Here is a 13,986-nt window from a genome sequence, read left to right on the forward strand (position 1 = left end):
AAGCAATGAACAATTGTCTCAGAGGTTGGTACTGAGCCAGAAACTTTGGGTTCTTTGATCACAGGGCAGTTTACTTGGCCCATGGTCTGTTATCCATGAATGGAACCCAACTTTCTCAAAGGGGGAAACAAATCCTAGCACAGAATGTAGTGGGGCTTATCGAAAGAGCTTTAAACTAGCTACGATGGGGGAGGGGACAAAACAGAGCTCACCAGAGATGAGCCTAGGGGAATGCTGCTTGAGCTGGGAGAGAGGCAGATGCCTCAGCTGAAGTGTGTCTACACCAACGCACGCAGCTTGGTCAACAAGCAGGAGGAGCTGGAAGCAACTGTGCATCTGGCAAACCATGACCTAGTTGCTATTACCGACCCATGGTGGGACCACTGCCATGACTGGAGTGCTGTGATGGATGGTAACAAGCTCTTCAGAAGGGATAGAGGAGGAAGGAAGGGTGGTGGTGTGGCCCTTTATATTAAAGAGAGTTTCGATGTTGAAGAGCTTGGGCTTCAGAACCATCAAGATGCGTGCATGTTTGTAAGGATCAGGGGAAAGACCTGTAGGTGTGACATCTTGCTAAAAGTCTCTTATAGACTGCCTAATCAAGGTGAATTGATGGGTGAGGCATTCTATGAGCAGCTTACTGAAGTCGCACGATCGCCAGCACGCATTCTCTTGGGAGACTTCAACTTCTCTGATATATGCTGGGAATATAATAAAGAGCAGAGGAATCAGTCCAAGAGGTTTCTAGATTGTATAGAAGACAGCTTCCTTACTCAGTTGGTATGAAGGCCAACCAGATGTGGTTCCTTGCTAGACCTGCTCTTCACTTACAGTGAAGGACTGGTAGGAGTTGAGAAGGTTGGGGACTGTCTTGGGCAGAGTGGCCATGAAATGGTAGAATTCTCTATTCTTGGAGATGTCAGAAGGGTGACTAGCAAAACTACTATCCTGAACTTCTAGAGGGCGGACTTTGACCTGTTCAGGACACTTGTAGCACAGGTCCCTTGGGAGTCGCTCCTTATGGGTAAAGGGGTCCAGGAAGCCTGGACACTCCTCAAGATGGAAATCTTAAAGGCACAAGATCAGGCTGTCCCTGAATGCCATAAGGTGAGCCATAGGGGAAGAAGACCAGTGCAGATGAACTGGGAAAAACTATTGAGACTAAGGAAGAAAAGGAGAATCTACGCCCTCTGGAAGAAGGGGCTGGGTACTTGGGGAGATTACAAGGAAGTTGCTATGGTATGAAGGGAGGAAGTTAGGAAGGCACATTACTTCCCTGTTCCTTAATCCATGCCCAGAGCTTCTCAGCCATGTCACTGCCAACTGTAAGCTCCATGCAGAGTTCAAGTGGGACACAGAGGGCACAGCCTTCTGCTGGGTGGATGCAAGTGTTGGTGGAACCGATGGGACAAAGCCCTCCCACCATGCCCTCCTGGGAAAATGGCCACCCCAAGAATGGCAGTCTGCCTCCTCCATGACCCCATCTGAAATGCTCCTGCACTGATTGATTAAAGGGCTTTAAACCAGGTCCAAAGGGGGAAGGGTGGGGAATTGGATGTAACAGAGAAGGGCTGAGGGATGTTGTTGCTGTTGGAGATTGAATGGAAAGCCTCTGTGTTGTTCTATAGGATTGTGTGAGGATTCCTCAGAGAAGGTCTTGTTGCAAATGCCCCATCCTAAATCTTATTGTGAACCCTCTGGGGGTAACACCAACCTGCTGCTGCCCTAAAGTGCCTGCAGACCAGTGCAGGTAGCAAGAGAAATAAATGGGACAAATCAAGAGAAAACCACAGAGCTTTTCCTTTCATGAAGGCTGCTGCTTCTGAGCAAGGCCCTGAACATCAGTACCACAGTGTAGATGCAAGGCCCAGACAGGCTAAATCAAAACATGCTTCTGGAAGGGGATGCTTTCTGAAGAATCCTTACACTAATGAGAGGACCACAAACATTCACTCAGCGAACTCCAAATCTCTGTGCCTTTGCAGGCCTAGGGACTTGTTTGTCTCACAGAGACATGGTGGGATGGTTCCCACCTCTGAACTGTAGCAAAGTAGGTACAGACTCTTCATTACGATTAGGCAATGAAGATAAAGAAAGGCTGCTGCCATCTGTGAGAGTGCACTGAGCTCTGCCTGGGGATGGCAGAGGAGCCACCTGAATACTGATGGAAAGGTTTCAAAAAGTAGAGCAGCAGATTCTGTTCCTTGCTTCCCGATCAGGAAGAACAAGATGAGGGGGACAGGCAGGAATCTGAGTTACAGCTCAGATGAATTTTTTTTCTTCAGACTGCCTGCTATGGTGCAGTGTTTTGGTTCTAGGAGAAAACCATTGATAACACTCTGATGTTTACAGCTGCTGCTAAGCAGTGTTGTACGGAGCCAAGGCCATGGTCAGTAAAGGGCACATGGAGCTGGGAGGGAACAGTGTGAGGACAGCTGACTGAAAGTGGCCAAAGGGACGTTCTCTATCAGCTGACAGCAAGCAGAAATTGTATTGAAAGGGGTGGGAGTTCATCTCAGTCTCTTCACTGCCCAGGGTCCAGCTGAGCATCAGTCTGGTGGTGCTGAGCAAGTGCTTGTGCATCAGTTGTTACATACGATTCCATATCAACGGATATATTGTGATAACTATTACTCCTCTCCTTTTATCTCTCTTAGTAAACTGTTTTGTTACAACCCAGAAGCTGTACTTTTTTTCCCAGTTCTCATCCCCATCCCACTGGGAATTGGGCAGTGCACAAAGCACTGTGAGCTGCTGAGCCACATGTTGGGTTCAACAACCACAGTCATTTTGGTGCCTGATGTGAGGCTCCAAGGGTTGTGGTAACAGCACATCTGTCCAGAGCGGACAGGGCTTTGTGGGAGCTGGAGAAGTGCAGGCCATGGTGCTGATAGTTTCCCTATTTGTGAAGCTTGCTGAGTCTTCTCATGAAGCTGCATTGCACAGCTCCTTGCTTGCTGCTTGTTTTCCCTGCTGCATTATTTGTCAACTCTGGATGCTGGATTAGGGTATTTATTTTGCTATGCTGTTTGACCTTGGTTTGTACCACGATAAAATTGGCAAAGTGAAGTTTTGTGCACATTCAGCTCTTTGGACATCTTTGGGTTTTGGAAGTAATATTGTTGGTATGATTAGGAATTACACAATTTACACTGTCGTCTCTGGGAGCCCAGGGGTATTCAAGGAGAGACTGGATAATGTGTTGAGGGACATGGCTAAGTGGGAGCTATTGGTAATAGGTGAACGGTTGGATTGGATGATCTTTCAGGCCTTTTCCAGCCTTGGTGATTCTATGATTCTAGGATTGAGATTAAACAATTATCTAGAGCTGTGTACAAAGTTGACAGCCCCTTTTAGATTTCTGCCTCCAATCCTTTTTGCCTTCCCTCAGAACAGGAAATGGAAAATCCCTGCCTTGGCTCTGCTCTTGCAAAACATACTGTTGTGCAGTGGAGCTGTGATCCCCCTGCCCCTGGCTGCAGCTGTGGCAGCAGAAGCCCTGACGGGGAACTCTTTCCCCCCACCCGTCTCCCCGCAGCGCCCTGGGCAGTTCCCCTGGCAGGCTGAGTGCTGAGCCTGGCAGGTGGCAGCGTCTCTGCCTCAGCACACAGCCGCTGGGGCACAGCAGGGACCCTGCTCTGCAGGATAGCCCTGAGCACCCCCCTGCAGAGCCCTGGCTGCACAGCCTGCAGCCATCTTGGTCCACGCAGCCCTCAGGGCTGTGCTTTCATACTGCAGCATGGAAGCCTACTGTCAAAGCAGAAGTCTTTTTCCAAAGAAAAGTAACATGCAGTGCCTGCAACCAGATCTGCTATGGGATGTCTCAGTTTTAGTTAACACTCTATGAATAGCAGCTGCATTGTCTTCAATGAGACTTACCGTGTCATGGTCTGTGAGCAATGTTCCTGTTGCCAGCTCACAGCCTGCTCACACCTTACACATCCTGGAAACTCTCTCCCCTTTCTCTCCTCTCCTTCTGTCAGCTGCAGGCTGTGCTGTGCACAAGAGCTGCTCCTGGACACAGCTGTCTCTCTGCAGCACCATCCACTTGTATGAGCTCCCTGTGTCCCAGGAGCGTGGCACAGCTCAGCACACCAGAGGATTTGAATTTCTCTTCCTCACTGCTTCCCCTGGAGATTTCCCTGGGGCTCCAGGGCTGAAAGCTCCTGACAGACAGAAGGGTCATCTCTACACAGGCATATGGGTGTCAGATCAAGTATTCACCAGTGGACTAACTCATTCCAGAAGCATGGTTTTGAGTTGTGGAATCAAACTCTATAATCCAGAGTTAGATTATAAAGTAGGAATACGTTTATTAGGCACTGGGTGCAAAGGGGATCACTCCTATCTTGCACAGCAGCAAACAGAAGTGATACATATTTGAAAGCCAAGCTGATACATATCCAACAAATTTCCTGGAACTCATCTACATATTCATTGTTTCCAGTAACTCATTTACATTCTGCCCCTCCTGGGCAGATCCTGGGCTTGAAGTCCTGCTCAGAGTGCGGAAAGTAATGACAAGCCCAGACCATTCTCAGAGACACTCCTGCTATACTATAGATGTTCTCCTTTCTGCTTTCTACTGTATTGTAAAAGATTTTCTTTCCCTTTGCAAAATGTTCATTTAACTCCAGAATTTGAAGTTATTTTCATGAGCTACACCATCCCTTAAGGAGCAGAAGATGAGGAAGCTCTTACTTGCTTCTCATTTCCTAATCATATCAAAGCCTCCTGGATATTTTCCTGTTTAGCACAACTGCTTTTCAAGACTCCAGCCCCTATCTCTGTGCACTACAACTTCTCATAGAGAAATCAGCCTTTTTGCAATATAAGCGAACTATTAATGTCTGCAGAAAAACACAAGAACTGAAAGTGACTGTATCCTTTCGGAAAGAAAGGCTGAAAGCACAACTTGTGTGACTGTTCACAAAACAAGTGATGGATTGAAGAAATACCGGGGAGTCTCAGAACTGTGTTTTAAATTTTACAGTCCTTATTAGATTCCTGCCTCCAATCTTTTTTCCTTTCCTAGGAGCAGGGCATGGAAAATCTCTGCCTTGACTCTGCTCTTGCAGAGAACCCTCAGAAACATTCAGTTGTGCAGTGGAGCTGTGATCCCCCTGCCCCAGGCAGCAGCTGTGGCAGCACAAGCCCTGCCGGGGGGCTCCTTTCTCCCACCCGTCTCCCCGCAGCGCCCTGGGCAGCTCCCCGGGCAGGCTGAGTGCTGAGCCTGGCAGGCGGCAGAGTCCCATACCCGGCACACAGCCCCTGGGGCACAGCAGGGACCCTGCTCTGCAGGACAGCCCTGGGCACCCGCCTGCAGCCCCGGCTGCACAGCCTGCAGCTGTACTGGGACATGCAGCCCTCAGGGCTGTGCTCTGACACTGCAGTATGGAAGCCCTCAGCTGGAGCAGAAGGCTTTTTCCACAGTAAAGAAACATGCAGTGCCTGCATCCAGATCTGCTATGGGATATCCCAAATTAAGTTAACCCTCTATGAAAAGCTGCTCATGGTCTGCAGTGAGACTTACCTTGTCATGGTCTGTGAGCAATGCTCCTGCAGAGAGCTCACAGCCTGCTCACACCACACACATCCTGCAAGCTCTCTTCACTTTCTCTCTTCTTTTTCTGTCACCTGCAGGCTGTGCTGTGCACGAGAGCTTCTCCTGGGCACAGCTGTCTCTCTGCAGCTCTGCCCTCACACTTTTATGAGCTCCCTGTGTCCCAGGAGCCTGGCCCAGCTCAGCAACAGATGATGTCATTTTTATCCTTTCCACTCATTTCCCCTGACATGTCCCTGGGTCCTCATGGCCAACAGCTCCTGAAAGACAACAGCGTCATGACTGTGCTTTGAAATCTGCTCAATTAACCACCACATGTCCAGTGGTCAGTGACTGATTGGAGACATATAGCGAGTACTAATATAGTTTGTTTGATGAAACACAAAGGGCAACCAGACGAGGACAAGGAGGTTTGGACATTCCCTGTGCAGGGCAGTGATCCAGCTGAGGCAGTGCAGGAGTCTCATCCCTTGACAGAAATCCTGGAGCTGAAATGGGATTCAGCTCCCCACAGAACCACAGGAGCTGGGATTCCTCTGATTCCATTCAGAAGTGCACAAGGAGTTGCCTGCATGTGAGCTCCTGCTCTGAGTCCTCGGCCGTTCAGCAGGGACATAGCTGCTTACACACAGACACCGGGTGATGCCCACCATGCCTGGGCTGCTCCTGATGTGTGCCAGTGCTTGTAAACCGTGTGGTAAGTCCCTGAGACAGACACCTCCTTCCTGGGCATCAGCTGAGGGCCAGAGAGGGGATAGCACCGGCTGTCTGGTGAATTCACATGCAGCTGCAAGAGCAGCACAGGGCCTTCAGGAAAGCCATGCCTATGGTGTGTCCGTGCTGCTACGTCACCTCCAAGACCCACGATCGGTCTAATGTTTGTGTGCCACCTTCTGCACACTGATACCATAGATGAGCTATCCAGTCCGGCTATGTATAGAGATGCTTTTCAATTAGGATGTTTACTTCTGTGCTTTTGCACTAATGCAAACACCAACACACAAGAAGCTAGAAATCTTGGTAGAGCTGCTGGCCTGAGCTCCTGTTTGGACCATGGGGACACAGTTTAATGGCTTCCACAACTGCACTGTAGCACAAGGGGGATACCGAGTCTTTAGGATGGATGGGCAAGGAGATAAAGAAGGGTGAATGCCCTCTGTGAGAGTGCACTGAGCTCTGCCTGGGGATGGAAGAGCAGACAGGTCAGAACTAATGGAAATGGCCAACAGAGGAGACCATCAGTGTCTGTACCTGTCTTCCTGATCAGGGACAGTCAATGGAAGGTGCCCTCTGCAGACAGATGGGAATCTGATGTTGTCTGTCCCTTGTCCCATTTGGTGGCCTTTGTCACTCCATTATCTGCGGCAAGGACAGCACAGCAGGGCATGTGGCATACAGCAGATCCCTGGAGAGCACAGATGGCAGATTTTTGACCAAGCCATAGAGGAACCAAAGAGGAGAGGTGCTCTGCTGGATCTCATACTCTCCGGCATGGAAGGACTTGTGGGAACTGTGAAGGTCAAAGGGGCATCAGGCCATGTGCAAGATGCAAATGTATCTCTTTTTATTTATTTATTTATTTTGAGGCTGTAAGCTTAATAGTTGATCATAAATGTCAATAAAACTGAAACCAATAATTGAAGACAAAGATGGAAATCAATGAAAATGTGTTAACCCTTCTCAACATGAGAAATTCTCATGAGTCTTGTTCCATTTTAAGTTGTATATATGAATCTTTGAGGTGATTTGATGTCTTTTTTTTTTTCTTTCTTTCTTTTTTTTTTTCTTTTACTGAAACTACAATGTTTTCCAGAACTGTGTTCGCTGGACACAAATGCCTTCAGGTTCAGAGACACAGACAGCAGTGCCAGTGCCAATGCCCTGTGACTATAGCCCGGTGCCCAGCACTACTCTTCCCTGCTGCCTATTTGATGTGTCTCATCCTTCAGGTGTTTTCAGCTCTCCTAAATAAATGGCCATGGTTAAGGGCATGTTTTCAGCAGGCCATTTGGGCACACACTACTCCCACTGCCCTCCAGATTTCTCCATCCCTTGCTCTTTGTTCAGTCAGATACCTCCCAATTATCTGTCTGATTTCTGACTTTCAGGGGGATTACTGGAATTTGTTCCATCTCCCCAAAGTCTGATGGAATGTGTTGTCAACTCCTTCACTGTGATTTGATCTATCCCTTCCTATCTATTCTTTTTCTTCTTATACTTTTTCTTTTTCTCAATCACTGTCTCTTTTTTATTAAGGCACGAAGTCTGAAAGATGTTCATTAATGTCAGTAAAAGTGAAAAACAGAGTTGGAGACAAAGATAGAAATCAATGAGAATGTGTTAACCCATCTCAATGTGTGAAATACTCACAAGTCCTGATCAATTTTAAGTTGATACCTCTCAACTACCTGGCTGATCTATCCCAGGAAGATTACTGGAATTTGCTCCATCTCCCAGAGTCTGATGGCCTCTGTTGTCAACTACTTCACTGTGATTCAATCTATCCTATCCTACCTCAGTATAAATCATTTCTTTTAAAAGTATTCCATATGAAAGACAAACTTCAATAGGTGCAGCTTGAACATGGCATGCAGTTGATCACTGTGTTTTACTGTTCATTCAATTGCATCACCTTTCCTTCCATTTGCTGGCCAGATAAAAAAGAGAAATCTTTCCTTTTCCATGTGTAGCTGGTTCTCTGAGGAAAGCCAGTGGGAGTTGGTGCAAAGCAGTTTTAACACTGAGCGGATGAATGCAGAGGAGAAGAGAGATGTGAAGAAAAGTGATGCAAGTCCCATAGGTCCAATGTGAGCAGAAATTGGGTGGGGAGGTTGAGAAGGACCTTTGTCAACACAGTAACAGTACAGAACTCATTGGGACATCCTGGATTGGTATCAGTTGCACAGTGCTGCTTTAAACCCAGATATAAATAAAGAGAAAATAAATTTATAATGGATTCTTTAATCTCTCTCCAGATATCCCTCCTTTTTGCTGAACAAGTTCTGATAACCTGAAGAAGATAACAAGATGGCATAAGGCACAGGAGATTCTTTAGGTTATAATGGGCCCCAGGGTGCATTTGATGCTGAGTTCATCAGCCTCCAGTGCAGAGAGAAGTTTGCACAAAGTGCTCAACAAGACAAAGTCAGAAGTAACAGTGAAGTTTCTTGGAGTATTAATGGGCCCAGTGAGGGCCATTACCAAGTAGGCTTCCCAAGGGACTTGTTAGAGGAGATAACTGGAAGCCATGACTACAGGCAGGCAAAGGCACTGGCATGCTAAGAAACCTCTCCTTTGCCTTACGAAGCAGACAGGTCAAGCCCTGATTACAAGACCAGTGGTAGAGAGATCCTGTCTCTCTTGTTGGCTCCGGGCATTTCCTGGGACAATGGGTTGGAATTTTGTATGATGTTAAATGATAGACATGGGGACAGAAGATCCCAGGCTCTACATGTGGTGCAAGGACGCTGTGAGGTTCATGTCCCCTATGAGAACTATGTTTCATTGCAGGATGTGAGAAGGGATGTGAGAAGGGCCCAGTCTGAACAAGCAGTCAATCCCTGTGAAACTCTGAACTTCAGATCTCTCAGTTCCAGTGCCCTCCTTTGCACATTCTCCCAGAGTTTGAAGTCCTTTATGTTCTGCGGTGCCCAGAAGTGCACCTAGTGCTGCTAGTGAGGCAGCAGCAATGCAGAGCAGAGGGATGATCCTTTCCCTCACCCAGCTGGCAATAAGTTGCTTCATGCACTCCAGGGGACTGTTGGCTTTCCTGGCTGCCTTGGCACACTGCTGACTCACATTCAGTGTGATGCTGACCAGCACCCCAATCCTTTCCAGTCAGACTTCTATCCAGTGTCCCATATCCAGTCAGTGTGTATGTCCAGCATTGCCCCTACCCAGGTGCACAATCAGGCACTTGTTCTTGTTATACTTTATGCACTTGGTGCTTAGTACCAACTGGTACCCACTTCTCTGACTTGTCCACATCTCTCTGCAAGTCCTCTCCACCCTCAGTGGAGGCAACAGCACCTCCTCATCTGGTCTCATCAGCAAACTTGCTCAGAACGTCCTGCATTCAAGTCATCTGCATAAACATGAAAGGAAAGTAGCTCCAAAATGGAACCCTGGGGACCCCGACAGTGACCATCTACCAGCCTGATGGAACCCACTGACTATAATCCTTTGGGCCTGACCTACTGGCCAACTGCTCACCCACCACATTGTGTTTCTGTCTAGCCATATGCAGAAGATTCTGTCCAGAAGGTTGTTGTGAGAAACAGTATCAAAATCTCCACTGAAATCCTCAAGGATTACATCAAGTGGCTTCCCTTGGTCAACTAAACGGATAACTGTGTCACAAAATGAGCTTAAATTAAACAGGACCTTCGCTTCACAAACTTGTGTTGGCTGCGACCAATGACAGAATTGTCCTTCAGCTGTTTTTCCATAACTCCCACCATCATTTTCTCCATAATTTTACCAGGCTCTGGACTGACAGGTCCATAATTGCCCATGTCATCTTTCTTGCTCTTCCTTACAATGAGACAACATTTGCCAGCTTCCTGTCAGCTGGCATGACCCTAGACTTCTATAGATGCAATTGAAATGAGAGCCCAGAGCACACTAAGGTGTCATCATTGACAGAAAGTAGATGTGCCATAGCTTTGCAATGCCTTGAACTCCAGAGTATGCCACAGATGGAGCAGAGGGGAAGATTTGCCTCTTCTGTAGTGAACTCATTCATTTGGTAAGCAGAATAACACTACCTGATACACGGGGACTGTGTCTCTGCTCTGCTCTGCTCAGCTCACATGGCAGCAGTGCAGGGTGTTGCTCTCATGTCAGTGCAGGTAAACTTGCTTTAACCCTTTTTCCTCTGTAAATGCTTCCTCTATTTGTATGCTCAGATACACTTCCACATTCCCTCAAGTACACTTTCATATATCATTAACAATTACACTTTCTTATACCATCAAAACAGTTCGTCAAACAGTACGGTTCTTCAGTTCACATAAACTCCCTTAATACAGTCTGTATTCTTCAGTTATAAACACTGTGCCACAGAACCAGCACTGACTGAACCACCTCCCTGACACACTTCCTCACAAGCAGTACATAGTATTACATAAATGGGTTGACACTCATTGGTGGTGGAATGTACACCTCTCCTCAGGACCATCTTACTAATCTACAGAGTACAAACTCCTGTCTTCTTACATACAAGCAGAAAGTACTTATGAGTGGACAGACAACACAGTCTTTCACTTTGTCCGTGTCCGGCCATTTCCCTCACAGGAGGAAGGAAACACGGGTCGGGACTCAGCACTCACCCTGCAGCTGTTCTGTGTCCCACTCACACCACACTCACTCTGACATTGAGATCAAAAACCATGGTTTATTCATACTACACAATGCTGACAACGTTTTCTAGCTGGAATCTTAATAACACTCATACTGTGGTCGACCAGTTGCAAACGTTAATGTTTTTCCCAGAGTCGGCTTGACACACGGTACCAAACACTTAAAGCAGATGATAATATTGAACATACAACCTATAAGCCCCATGATTACACCTTGGAGAACCCAGGCTACCATTTGACAGGCTATCCACTATATCCCATACCCGTAGGAGAGACCAACCTAGGTCCCTCCTATTGCCAACCACCTGGGAGAGAGTATTTGTTCTTGTTTCCATTCATATGACATACAGTTCCCTTTCATAGGAACTCACCCAAGGAGTCTTCCTACCCCAGCTGGCAACCAAAGCCATGAGCTCACCTCCCTGGGAGCAGCACGTATGGCTGTAAACTGTGTAGGATGTCTCCTCAAGACATATGGGCTCCACTTACCATACACATACCTGGTCCACCTATGGGTGGTCCTTGTCTGTCCCTGCAGTGATCAGGTGAGGAAGGGAGTCCTTCAGAGAAATCTCAGGGTGCGCCAAAAGTGTCTCCCTCGCAGCTTGTCCTGCAGCGAACAGAGCTGGTCCCACCTGGGCCGCCACATTGACTACAGGAATTGAACTCTATAACCTCTATAACTGATACAGTCTCCCATGACATACTTATACCAAAGTTGAGGAAGTATGGGATAGGTGAGTGGACAGTGAAGTGGGTCGAGAATTGGCTGACTGGCAGAGTGCAGAGGGTTGTCGTTGGCGGTGCAGTGTCTGGCTGCAGGGCTGTAACTAGCGGCGTCCCCCAGGGGTCTGTGCTGGGTCCGGTCTTGTTCAACATCTTCATCAATGACCACCCTCAGCAAGTTTGCTGAAGACACGAAGTTGGGAGGATTGGCTGACACACCTGAAGGCTGTGATGCCATTCAGCGAGACCTGGACAGGCTGGAGAGCTGGGCAGTAAGAAACCGGATGAGGTTTAACAAAAGCAAGTGTAGAGTCTTGCACCTGGGTAGAAATAATTGCATGCACCGGTACAGGCTGGGGGAAGAGCTGCTGGAGAGGAGTTCTGCTGAGAGGGACCTGGGCATCCTGGTGGACGACAGATTGACCATGAGCCAGCAGTGTGCCCTTGTAGCCAAAAAGGCCAATGGCATACTGGGGTGTATTAAAAACAGCATGTCCAGCAGGTCGAGGGAGGTGATCCTCCCCCTCTACTCTGCCCTGGTGAGGCCTCATCTGGAATACTGTGTCCAGTTCTGGGCTCCCCAGTACAAAAAAGACAGGGATCTCTTGGAAAGAGTCCAGCAGAGGGCCACAAAGATGGTGAAGGGCCTGGAGCATCTCCCCTATGAGGAGAGACTAAGTGAACTGGGTCTGTTTAGCCTTGAAAATAGAAGGCTGAGAGGGACTTGATCCAGGTTTATAAGTACCTGAATTGTGGGAGCCATAGTGGTGAGTCTGGTCTCTTTTCAGTAGTGCGTGGGGTCAGGACTAGGAGTAACGGGCTGAAACTTCAGCATAGGAAGTTCCGCATTAATGTGTGCAAGAACTTCTTTACGGTGAGGGTGACGGAGCACTGGAACAGGCTGCCAGGGAGGTGGTGGAGTCTCCTTCTCTGGAGCTATTCAAGACCCGCCTGGATGCCGAGCTGTGCAACATGGTGTAGGGAGCCTGCTTTGGCAGGGGGGTTGGACTCGATGATCTCTAGAGGTCCCTTCCAACCCCTACAATTCTGTGATTCTGTGATGAAGCTGCAGGTCCAGTTCTCTTCCTTTCAAGTTCTTTCTCCCATTTTTGTCCAATTCTTTGTCCTTTTAAGTTTCTTATTCCAATTTTTTTGTCCAATTCTTTTCCTTTTTACTTTCTTAATACAATTCTTTTCTCTATTTTTTGTCTAATCCTTTGTCCGATTTGTGTACATTTTGTGTCCATTTTTTGTCTTTTTGTCCCTGCCCTACATAATTACCTCACCTGGTGCCTATGCCAATTTTACTGTGGTCAGAATGCCCTAGTCTCAAGTTTACTCTGTTCGGAAGCTTTCTTTGTGAAAGGCAACTTTTCCTATGCTACATACAGAAATACTGACAATTTATGCTGCAAAAACACAACCTACCTCTCACACCTGGAATCTATTACTCAGGGACGCTGTAGGGGACGCTGCACAGGTTGGCAGTATTGTGTGGAGCTTGGGGGCAGATGCTTTCTTCTGTTCTGAGCAGATACGAGGGCCCAGCCCCCTTCCTTTCGTGGGCTGTCTAGGTCTCTGACCTGCAGCTGAGCAGCTGGATTGGCTCCTCCCACTCGCGGGGACTTAGGATGAGGCTGTTTTTCTGCGGTGGAAGTAGGCTCACACCTCCCCCTACCTGTCTCCTTCACAGATTCCCAAAAGCTCCTCAGGCTGCTGATTTCTTGCAGCAGCCTGGCCATCTGCTCCAGCAGCTCCTTGAGCAGGGTACACCGGCAACCAGGTTCTTTTAACTTAACTAGCTCGTAGGTATGGTGAGATGTTTCCTTTATTGCCATCTAAATGGAAATCACAATGAGACGGGTGGCTTGCTGCTGTTCTTCTCCAGTGCCAGAGAAATCCACGTAGCCCAGCACTGTGGGAGGCGGTTCCTCCCAACACCGCTTCAATCCACTTTGCCCAGCCTCCATTTTGTGCTGGGGCCAGAAGGCCGCACTGCCCCACAGCGCAGAAGGCCACTGCCCCACCCTCCATGACGTGCAGGGGGCACAGGGTCTCACTGCCCCATAGCGTTCAAGGCCACTGGTGTTCCATTATGAGCTGGGCCAGAAGGCCCCACTGTCCAATAGCACTGAAGGTCACTGCCCCGCCCTCCATTATGAGCTGGGCCAGCACACAGCACAGAAGGTGCTGGCGCAGCACCCCCAAGGCATTCACTGTCTGCACACCCTTGCGACAGGGACGAGAGGCAGTGGGCGCTACGGGGTCAGGGGCATCTGTCCTTGCAGATCCCACGAGTGAGAGTGATTGTTGGTGGCCTTTGGCTACAGCTTTTGG

The sequence above is a fragment of the Coturnix japonica genome, chromosome 10, assembly GCF_054131305.1.
Source record: "Coturnix japonica strain WE chromosome 10, WE-NBRP24, whole genome shotgun sequence".
NCBI classification, from domain to species: Eukaryota; Metazoa; Chordata; class Aves; order Galliformes; family Phasianidae; genus Coturnix; species Coturnix japonica.